Source organism: Euphorbia lathyris, chromosome 6 (genome assembly GCF_963576675.1).
Source record: "Euphorbia lathyris chromosome 6, ddEupLath1.1, whole genome shotgun sequence".
Taxonomy (NCBI): Eukaryota; Viridiplantae; Streptophyta; class Magnoliopsida; order Malpighiales; family Euphorbiaceae; genus Euphorbia; species Euphorbia lathyris.
In genome coordinates this window covers 32,118,926-32,131,482 of record NC_088915.1, presented here as the reverse complement: position 1 = coordinate 32,131,482, position 12,557 = coordinate 32,118,926, and positions in this window count along the sequence as shown.

Sequence of the window (12,557 nt, the reverse complement as noted above, 5' to 3'; positions counted from 1 at the left end):
ATTTGAAAAGTAAAAAATATTTACATAATGTCTAACTTACTGTCCTTTGGAAGTAACATCAGAATATAAATATTCCGAAAGACGGACCAATTTCGGGGTCGCAAGTGTTCGACAACTCATTGTAGGGATTTGAAAACATAAACTTTGACCAAGCTAGTTAATTAAAGAAACAAATTAACTAATACTTTTTAAACACCCAGAGTTGCTTCGAGGGAAAAAATGTCTTGCACTGAGTATTCGACTTCATGAAGTAAGTTTCTAAAGTAGAGTTAATTACCTAGAGGCATATTTTTGACGAGCTTAGTGGTCTCAAGAAAAGGTGATCTCATCATGTCGAGTACTGAGCAACCTAAGAAAACTTTGAGAATTTGAATATATCGTTTCTCTAATTATCTAATTAGCTAAAGCTTGTGTTTAATACTTGGACAACTCTAAAAATAACTAATCGTCAAAACTTTAAAGTTTTCTAAGTAGTTTTATCTATTTGCATTCATCACAATTTACACGCAACACGTCCATCCCATTTAAACCCCGATGTGCAAGTAGTTTCTTTCCATGATCTCCTCGAGACATGTGAGTAGGTGCATGTACATCACTCATTGCCCAATACCACTTATTTGTCGCTTGGCCTTTGAGTGGGGGGAGATATAGGTATATTCTGTTATAGGAGTCTTGATATTAGCCCAAAACCAGTCGATCTTTAGCTCATGAGGCAGTGGTAGTAATTTCCACAAAGATGCAAAAACTTTTGCATTTTTAAGTAACATGAGAGATGTCTTTATCATCCCTAGTTGATGACAAACGAAGCAACTGCATAGGAAATGAGTCTTTTGACCACGAAGAGGAATAAAGTGGGAAGGAAGCGCATACATCTTATGCGTATTATGGTATGACTATTATGAATATGCATTTGTCTTGATTTTTTCTCTTTTACGAGATGCATTCATGTAGAATAGGATCCATTTGTCCATTCAACACACATGTGTTCATTTTAAGCTCTTGTTTTGTAGCCATGTGAAAAATGCATAAGTCCATCTATTTGTATCCCTTCTCGGCATGTGACCCTAACAATAGCTTTAAGATCTATCACTCTTTGTGGGTTCCCAAGCATACAATAGTTTCAACTAAGGCTAATCATTTCTCACGTCAAGACACCGCTTATAGCCCGACTTATATAGTATTTTCATTGAGAGAATCTTGAAAGGTAAAGGGAGAAGAAAGTGATTGGTTAGGAGCAAAATCAATAGAAAGAGAAGCACTAGGATTAGAATTACTAGAGCTTTTGGTATCTAGACTTCAACTCCATTATTATCATTTAACTAATTTGTTTGTTAACAGATTTAATGGAGCCCAAGATCGACAATAGGAAAGAGAGTAGGATTCAAACCACAGTTCACTTTAATTCCTCACTTGTAATAGAGAGAAAAATAAAAATAAAGGACTAGATATTCCTCACTTGTTTTTCTCTTCTTTTCTTATCTCTTTTCATTTTGTCAATAGAACCCGAATTACTAAATAAATTTAGTTATTTATCTATAGATCTAGTTTTATTAGAATTTTAAAATAAAAATTCAAAGTATCGTAATAAGTTTAGATCTAATGGTGAATGATCATTCAAGATCCAAATGAACATAACTGTAAAATTAAAAATGGGTTAAAGGATGTATCGTGAGAAATAAATATATATTACCATAATACGGTATAGAGAAAAGATAAATAGGAAAGCTACGTATAAAATCAGTTTTAATTTTTTTTTTTTTATAATTATGTCAAATAATATTTGATAAATCGGAAGAGACAGTGGCATGGCAAGGAACGATAATAATTAGGGTAAATTACACAATGATCATAATTAACAAATTATTTATAATTGTGTCAGACTCTTAAACAAATTTATTTAAATGTCAAACAAATTTATTTAAATGTCATATTTGGTGAAAACTGTTTTTATTTCCTGCAACTGAATAACTGAAAATTTGATAAAAATAGAAATAAAATTATGATATTCTGATATTTTAAAATTTAAAATCATATAATGATAAAATACATAAAAGCGATTTTCATAAATGTAAATAGTTTTTAAAATATGAATTTCTGTGTAATTTTCCCTAATTATTAGGTCAAATCACACTATAATAAGAACTGGGCTATTGTTATATTGATATGGGCCTAGCCTTTTAACAACGTGAGTCAAGCAAGACAGCCGACCATATAGAATTCAGTTTTATATTAATTATGTGGGTTCTTAAATCTAGTTATAAAAATAAATTCTTTACAATATTAAAGTATTTTACTAATATTAATTATTATAATAAATCTTATTTTCCAGGCCGGTTTGTCGTAACCCATATATATACAAGTCCACTTTTCTTGGTTTCTAAATAAAATAAAATAAAATGTTATTAAACATAGTCTCATTTTCCTACCTTTAACCATCTGAAAAGACGAAAATGCCCTTTTAGATGTTGGGATGGAAAAACATAATTTTTTCCTCTCCCGACACGCGGGCGTGAGGGAATCACGCCTCACCAGGCGTGATTTCCTCACGCCCACATGTCGGGAGAGGAAAAAAAATATGTTTTCAACCTTGTGAATTATTGCAGATTAGTGGTTTATTACGGATTATAATTATTAACCTTTTAGTTTTAAATATAAATAATTAACATTACAATTAATATACATGCAGTATTACATATGTTTTCAAATATGTTAAAAACAATAAGTTCAACAGATATCAGTTCGCCCGGTGCCACTTGCCATAAATTGCTCCATATCAGTCCTAATAGGTGGAGCCTCCTCATCCTCATCAGGCAGGTGTGAGATTGCTCGCTCAGTGATGCGTGCCAAACGGCTATCCCACTGCAGAAAATTCAATATTAGAAAACAAACATATGTAAACCAATAATAAAAATAATAATAATAAACCTACATATTCGCTGTTGGAGCGAGAATGGTGGACTGGCGCATCCCAAGAGGCACGAAGCAGACGAGGATGTAAATATCGTCTGTACCACTCCATGTACCCAGCATCACAAACAGCGGGATCAGCTCCAACTGACTGGCATCTCCTCCGATCAATGCCACAAGTCGATGGAAATCTCCACCAAGTATCATCAACTGTAACAGATGAATGCGCGAGTCTGTATGATAGAGACTTCCATGGCCGGAATGCAGTATCAGGTCTAATATGCTCAGCCGGGATATGCTGAACATAACCGACCTGACGCAGGACTCGATCAGGCATATATGGCTCAACAATGTCTCTACACTGTATCCAACTGGCGTAGGACACTCGTAGCTGATCGTCATCGGCGACTGGACCATAAGGCAACAACGTCACCTTCAAAAAATATATAATAACATAAAAGTAACAAATTACATTTATTTAAGTAAATTATTGCAAGTTATAAAATATTATTTTACCTCAGCTGTCATCATGCGGTCTAACTATGTACGAATGGTCTCGAGTCGAGCGGCCTTCCTACCTAGAGTCCCGACCTCCCATCTGCACATTCGGGAGAATCATCTGGGATCTGGATTGGTAGTCGATGGGGCTGGAACACCGAAAAATACTCATACATCCAAGTCTGGAGGAGGGTCAAACATCCACAAATACCCGAGCACTCTCCTCTTCTCGTTATCCCCAACTGCCGATATAAGGTGGCAAGTGTAGCAGACCCCCAAGAACGTCCAACTTCCCCTCTGACACCGCCGTGAACCTCTTGGAGAAGGGACAGTCTGATCCTATCGCCACTATTGTTGATAAACAAGGTGGATCCTAACAGAAACCATATCCACGTTGTGGCTCGAGTCCCGTCCTCCCGACCCTCCGGGTGGGTAAGTCTCTCCACAGTATCAACATAAACACCTCCACCACTCAAGTAATGCAGGGATGGTGATAGCAACTCCTGTTGAGTGACCCCAAACATCATCATACACATGGCCTACAACCGCTCAGCACTGCATCCATTGGAGATCATCTGACCGTGCACTGGAATACGTAGAATCTGCCATAAATCATGTAGAAGAATAGTCATCTCCCTGAACGACATGTGAAAGGAGTTCGTATCGGGCTGCCACCGCTCCATGAACGCAGATATCAAAGGCACATCCAGATTCTTGAACATGGTGGATGGGAGGTGAGACAACCCAATCCTCTCTACCATATCCCTCAGCTGTAAACATGACACATATAGAATTACTGAATGTTTTTTAGGGTTAGGATTAAAAATAATAAGTAAAATAATTTATTGAGCAAATTATGCTTACCTCGGGTGTCGTACCTTGATACCATCGCTCCAATGTACCACATGCTAATGATCTATTGTAGCACGTAAGATACAATCGATGTTCTCCTCCCAACATCTGTGAGACAACGTGTCCTAGAAAGCTAGGAATCACGGAACCATCAATGGGGCCACCCTCCACCGGCCCCGAAACAATCCAGCTACGGTCCTCAGTAGCTTTGGACCGTTTTCTGGTCTCTGAAATAAATAATATTAAATTTAAAATAATATTATACTATGAATAATACTAAACGTTAAATCAATATTATACTATGAATAATACTAAATTTAAAATAATACTAAACTAAACTAAAAATAACATGAAATTATAAATAATACTAAATTTAAAATAATACTAAACTAAACTAAAAAATAATACTCAATTTTAAATAATAATATACTATAAATAATACTACAATTATAAATAATACTAAACTATAAATAATACTAAATTATAAATAATACTACTATAAATAATACTAAACTATAAATAATACTCAATTTGAAATAATACTAAACTAAACTATAAATAATACTAAACTTTAAATAATACTAAACTATAAATAATACTAAATTTTAAATAATACTAAACTATAAATAATACATATACTAGCAAATCGACCACCCCTGCGCTGTCTGCTCGAGCCCTGGATCGCCTGCATATCATCATCATCATCATCATCATCAACATCGCCATCAGATACATGTCATCGCTGCACCTTGGCTAACTCCTGAAAATAATCATCGATAAGGTCAAGATCAGGATCTCGGTCTCCCGAATTATCTGCCTCCTCTCCCTCCAACTTGGGCTGATCCAACACATGCTGATCTATCTGAGCCGCCTGCAACTGCTGCGTCTCAGCCGTTGTCCGTCTACGAGCTGATATATCAACACCACGCCTTCTCGTATGACGTGGTGTATCCTCCTCATCCATATCTAGCTGCCTAGCTGCTAACGGGATAGATTTTCCGACTACAGTCTCCCTCTCCATCTACACATGTTGACCACATTATTTAACTAAATTTAAATAAATTTAACAAAATAAAAATTTAACTAAACTAAATTAAACAAAATAAAAATTTAACTAAAATTAACAAAATAAATTAACAAAATCTAGAAACTGATAAAAACGCGATGAACGAGCCTGAGATAGCCCTAGGGCCGTCCTCGCCGGATTCCTTCTGCCACACCGTCTTCGTCCCACCCGACGGCCTCCCTCCACCGATATCGAATGATCCGCCGCCTCCAAAGTTGTCCTGGAAGGACATTGCCGCTGCTAGTACTGGTTCCCCTCCCCCTCGGACTCGCAAAGATCTCTGCGCTGAGGGGTTAATTCGAATCATCCCCAATTCGGAAGACCCCCTGATTCCGATTGTTACCATTGATCCTGAGCTGAAGAAGAAGCTAGCAAAGCCCTGGGCTAATGCCCTAATCATCAAAATTATGGGTCGGAGTATGGGATATGTAGCTCTCCAATGCAGAACAATGGAATTATGGAAACCTATTGCAGGAGTGAGCTGGGAGAGGGCTTCCACTTGGTTCAATTTGACAACGAGCTGGATAGAAGCCACGTGATTAATGATGGACCTTGGATAGTCCAGGGGCATTATCTGACTGTTCGCACTTGGTCTGCTACGTTCAGCCCAACTGAAGCAAGCGTGGAGAAGTCCATGGTATGGGTACGTTTTCCTCAACTTCCTCTTTTATTTTATGATGAGGATGTGCTACTGGGAATTGCTGCTACCATTGGAAAACCAGTGCGTGTTGATGAGAATACAGCTAAGAAAACTAGGGGGAGGTTTGCTAGAGTATGTGTGGAAATAGACCTTCTGAAACCTTTGATTGCACAGTTTGAGCTAGATGGGGAGATACAGCGTGTGGAATACGAAGGTCTTCATACGGCTTGTACTCACTATGGTAGATACGGTCATCTTAGAACTGATTGCAGCTGGCAGAGTGCTGTTCCTGCTAACAGACCCCTAGAGGCTAATGATATGGTAGTTGGAGAGGCTGAGCAAGGAACTGGAAATGCAACTCGAGCGACGGAGTCTCCCGTGAAGCCAGATTCTGTAACTGGCAACCCGGGTGATGACTCGGCGGTCTATGGGCCCTGGATGCTTGTACCGAGGAGGAAATATCAAGCCAGAAACTCGTTTTAGGAAAGTGCGAATAAAGGGAAACCTGATAGTGGGAATGAAGCAACCCTGAATCCATTTGCAGGGAAGGATGTTCGAGAACAGGGAAGTACAAGTAAAGGAAAATTTACTGGCTTCAGTGCGGTGGAAATAGAAAGGAGAGAAAAGGAGGTAACAGGAGGTAAGATAACCCAAAAGCAAAAACACAAGGGGATGGGCAAGTTTGCTAATAAACAGAAGGAGAATAGAGGCCAAGGTGTGGTAATCCATTCAAACAAATTTGCTAAACTGTGCAATGATTCGATGGAAATTGAAAAGGGAGGCAGCATGTTCTGTGAAGGGACACGAGATAGTGTGTTACCTGATACTGTGGTTGGGAGAGGAAAAAGAACCAGGCTTGAGCTGGATCATAGAGAACCCCTCAGTGACCTCAGCATTAATGTGATGTCAGAAGAGCCTGTTTTCAAAGGAAATGAGAGGCTGATTCAGAAGTTAAAAGAAAGGTATACAGTGCATAGTTCGGGTAAAACGGCAAGATTGGAGGAACAGCCTCCAGGCTGGAATCTTAATTGATCTGCCTTGGGCTCCCGTTACCAGTTGTCTATCTGATTATGAAGATTATCATCTGGAACTGTTTTGGTGCCGGTGGCACTAATTTTCAGAGAACTTTGAGGCACATGGTGAAAGTTCACAAACCTGACATTGTTGGCCTTCTTGAGACTCGGATCCCGGGTTCTCGGGCGCTTGGTATAGGAAAGCAGATGGGTTTCAATAGGTGCGAAATTGTGGAAGCGGAGGGATTTAGTGGAGGAGTCTGGATTTTCTGGGATGAAGCCCAGGTTCAAATTAATGTAAAGGAAAAGAACTACCAATTCATTCACTGTGCTGTTGCTATGAGAGTCGGAGAATGGAAGGATCAGTTTTTCGACCTTACTGTAGTTTACGTGAGACCGCAGCTTATGCATAAAAGGAAATTTTTTAAGGATACAAGCCAGCTTAGCAGGCACACTACGGGTCCCTGGCTCCTTTGCGGGGACTTCAACTGTATTAAGGATGGCAGTTAGAAGCAGGGAGGGTCGATCAGAAAGCTGAATAGGTGCAAACCCTTTATCTCTTGGATAAACGAGCTTGAACTGGTGGATTTGGGGTATGAGGGACCCAAGTTTACGTGGTACAGGGGCTCCACACCGAGAACCCGTGTAGCCTGCAGACTCGATAGGGGAATGTGTAATTCTGAATGGAGGACCCGGTTTCCTTGTGCGACTGTGAGAAATCTGCCGAGATCTCAGTCAGATCATACCCCGATTTTGATTGATGTTTGTAGGAATGCTCACCGTCCTAAAAGCCCTTTTCGTTTTATGAATGCCTGGCTAGAAGGCACTGCGCTGAAGGACTTGATTAGTCAAAACTGGAGTGACACGGCTCCTCTCGGGAATGCTCTTAGCAACTTGGCGGATAGGCTTACCGACCGGCACAAGATGGACTTTGTTAACCTGTTTAGCCGGAAAAGGAGAGCTTATGCACGTCTGGGAGGGATTCAGAAGAAGTTGGCCAGTTAGTGTACTAATGGGATGCTCCGTCTTGAGAATAAAGTTAGGCAGGAGCTTAATACCATTCTTAATCAAGAAGAACTTTTCTGGGCATAGCGTTCTCGAGTGAAGTGGCTCAAGGAGGGTGACAGAAATACCAAGTTCTTCCACTTATCAACTGTAATTAGAAACCGTAGAAACTGGAAGATGAGGTTGCGTAGCAATGAAGGAAATTAGATTTGGGATGCATGGGTTCAGCGCAATATGGCTGACAACTTCTTCATCCAGTTGTATTCCGATGAGATGCCAAACAGGATCCCAATACATACTGCTCACAGTTTTCCTGAGATCAATAGTTTGAATTACACTGAGCTGAACCAACCGTTTACGTCGGAGGATGTGAAGGAAGCTCTCCGGAGTATGGCTCCCTGGAAAGCTCCTGGACCGGATGGGTTCCAAGCAGGGTTCTTCCAATGGTTTTGGGAGACTGTGGGAGCGAGCACTAGGGATTGTGTTCTCTGTGGCCTTAACTACGGGGTTCTCGAGGAGGGGATGAATAACACTCTTATCTCTCTTATCCCAAAAGTTAAGGATCCGGAGAGCCTCGCTCAGTTCAGACCGATCAGCCTATGCAATGTAAGCTATAAGCTTATTACAAAGTGCATCACCAACAGGCTCAAAACTATATTACCTGAGGTTGTTGGCCCTATGCAGAGCAGTTTTGTCCCGGGGCGTGAGATTTCAGATAATGTGGTGCTTATGCAGGAAACTATCTTCTCATTCCAACGTACAAATAAGAAGAAGAAGCAAATGCTTTTGAAGCTGGACCTTGAAAAGGCATATGATCGTATTAACTGGAATTTCTTACAGGATACCCTGAACAGGCTGGGTCTTCCCCCAGGGCTTATCTCTGTGATCATGAGCTGTGTCACTACGCCGACTATGCATGTCCTTTGGAACGGAGAGAAAGGAGAGGGATTTAAACCGTCCAGGGGACTTAGACAAGGGGACCCGCTGTCCCCCTATCTTTTTGTTCTGTGTCTTGAACGTCTGAACCATCTTATTCAGGATGCGGTTGATGCAGGGGAGTGGGTTCCTGTCACTCTCTCTAAGAATGGGCCCAAACTTTCGCATTGCTTTTTCGCCGATGACATTGTCTTAATGTCTGAAGCCTCCGAGAAGCAAGCGGAGGTCATTAAAAACATCCTGGGATTATTCTGTGATGGATCGGGTCAAAGGGTAAGCCTTGAAAAATCGTGTTGCTTCTTCTCTAATGGCGTTCAAGACCAGCTTGAGAAGCAGGTAACAGCGGCTCTGGGGATCAGAAGCACTAGGAATCTTGGGAAGTACTTAGGCATTTATCTGGCTCATGAGAGGATAAATAAGCATTCTTTTGATTATGTGATTGATAGAGTCCAGAATCGTCTCAGTGGTTGGAAAGAGAAGAGTCTGTCACTAGCAGGGAGAACGACGTTGGTCAAGGCTGTGCTATCCGCGCTACCTATTTATTCAATGCAAACCTCGGTTTTTCCAGTAAGTGTGAGTAAACGTCTGGATAGTATCAACAGAAGCTTTATCTGGGGAAATGAGACTAGTAGGAAAAAGACTCATCTGGTTAGGTGGGAGGTGGTGTGCAAAGCCAAGGACCAAGGGGGTCTCGGTATTCGTCGGATTAGAGAAGCCAACCTTGCGAATATAGCAAAGTTACGCTAGAGGATGCTTACTGAACAGGACTGTGTGTGGACCCAAGTGCTCAAAGGTATATACGGGGGTAAGAAGGATGGGTTTGATATGTTCAGAAGGCGGAACCCGCAGAGTGGGAGGTGGTGTGCAAAGCCAAGGACCAAGGGGGTCTCGGTATTCGTCCGATTAGAGAAGCCAACCTTGCGAATATAGCAAAGTTAGGCTGGAGGATGCTTACTGAACAGGACTGTGTGTGGACCCAAGTGCTCAAAGGTATATACAGGGGTAAGAAGGATGGGTTTGATATGTTCAGAAGGCGGAACCCACAGAGTGCAGTTTGGAAAGGAATTATTCTCGGGACAGATATCCTGAAAAAAGGAATCAGTCGTATAGTAAGAAATGGGAGGGATACTTGCTTCTGGCTGGATAGTTGGCTTCAAGCTGGTCAGCTAATTGATAGAGTCCTTATCCCTTTGACTGAGGAAGAACAGGGTAAGAAAGTTGCGGAGTACTGGATTGAAGGTCACGGGTGGGATTGGGGCAGTCTATATGCTGTGCTGCCTCAAGATGATCTCTATAAACTTGCTTCGACGGTCCTATTCAGTAATGGCGACATCAGGGATGGCTGGAGTTGGGAACTAAGTAAATCTGGCAATTTCTCGACGAGAATGGCTTATGCGCTTTAATTGAATCAAACTGGCAATACGGCAACGAATTGGTCTGCTGCGGAATGGAAGTGTATCTGGGAAACTAAGGTAACTGCGAGAATTAGAATGTTTCTCTGGACCATGGGGCATGAAGCTGTACTGACTAATGCTGAACGGGTTCGGAGACATATCAGCAGCGAAGATAAATGTGGAAATTGCGGAGCCAGGGAAGATTTAATTCACCTTCTTCGGGATTGTGGGGAAGCTAGAAGAGTATGGACTTTCTTTATCCCTATGAATCGACATGAAGAATTCTTCTTCGGGGATGTTAAACCGTGGATGCTGTGTAACCTGCAGGATAAAGGGAAGTGGAATGGAATCTCTTGGGCGACTGTCTTTAGTACCTGCTGCTGGTTATTATGGAAATGGAGGAATGAAATAGTTTTTGAAGGAACTGGTCGGGGGCTGATGGAAAAGATTGATGGAGTTATCCGCTTGGCGTCGGAGCAAGTTGAGGCGGTGAGGACTGGTCCGAATACGAGTATTGCTCCACCTCATACGACGGATCGTTTGGTTCAGTGGCTGCCACCGGAGGAGGGCTGGATTAAGTTCAATTGTGATGGGGCGCGCAACAACAGCACAGGTCGTGCGACTTGTGGAGGGATTGCTCGGGACAGAAACGGAGACTGGTTAGGGGGTTTCTTCTGTAGTTTGGGAATCTGCTCTGTGGACCCGTCGGAGATATGGGGTATCTATTACGGCTTGGAGCTTGCTGGGAGAAAGGGATGGAAGAAGGTAATTTTTGAGATTGATTCTCAGTTAACGGTGGACCTTCTCAGGAGGAAAGGAAATCGGGTTCATCGGTATGATTGGCTGCTTGAAGAGTGTCAGAAACAGATTGGTTTGAATCAGGATGTCAAAGTTGTTCATGTCCTTCGCGAAGGGAATAGAGCAGCGGATTTTATGGCAAATTTCGCAGGAGATAGAAGTTTAGGTTATCACGAGTGTGAGAATCCCCCTGCAGGCTTAGTGGACATCATTGATACGGACAGATCTGGTTCAGGCATCCTCAGGAGAGCTCAGAATTTAGAGTAGTTTTGTTTCGCTTGTTTTCGGGGCCTAGGCCCTTCCTTCTGTTCAAAAAAATAAAATAAATTAATAATATAAAAATTTAGTTAAACAAAATAAAATTTACAACAACTAAATTTAACTAAAATTAACAAAATAAAAATTTACAACATAAAAATTTAACTAAACTAAATTAAACAAAATAAAATTTAAAACAACTAAATTTAACTATAATTAACAAAATGAATTTTACAACAGAAATAAACTAAATTAAAACAAACTAAAATTAACAAAATAAAAATTATACTCAGATTAATAAAATAAAAATAACACAAATTTAACTAAATTAAATTAACTAAAAAAATAATAATTAGGATTTCGCCACACGGGAGTATGGGCATCACGTCCTCACCTATTTGAGGGCGTGAAGCTATCACGCCTCACCACAGGTGACGGCGTATGGACATCATGTTGTCGCCTGTGGTGAGGCGCACGACCATCATGCCGTCACATGTGGTGCGGTGTGATGTTCATACGTCGCACCAGAGGTGACGACGTGATGGCCGTGCGTCCCGTGCTGCGATTCCGAATTCAAAAAACAGACAAATCAAATGAAATTACGTACCATAAGTCCATTTCCTTTGTCACCCCTCCCCTGATCCATGTTTTCATTAATAAATTAGTCCGGATTAGATTAAAGAGAGTTTAGGTTGTTTGAGAGGATTTGAGAATTTTAAAATTTGAGTAAAGGGTATTTCGGTCTTTTCCCGAGACTAAGTTTGGAAATTAGTTGCTAGGTAATACATAAAAAAAAACTTACTGTTTTATATTTGGTTTTTCTTTAATTTGCAGAAGTTAATATACATGATATGTTGTGGAACAATTATTTGTTTCGAAAGAGCTATAAACGTTTTCATGGTATTGGTTGGACATTGTAATCGGTTTTAATTTCATAGTGTGAAATTGTTTTCTGTCAAATTATTATAAACACTAGGGTAGTATTGGTTACTTGTTTATTGTTTTGAAATTAGAGAATTTGAATGCCAAATATTTAATTGATTGTATATATCTTATTTATTTTAAAAACTAAATTTTCTTATAATCACATGTAATTGTAACGGTTTATATATACTGAATAAAATCAGTTTCCCTAAATTTTCTATTCCAAAAATACGCCGGGATGGAGGCCTAAAGGGCGAAGGAAATAC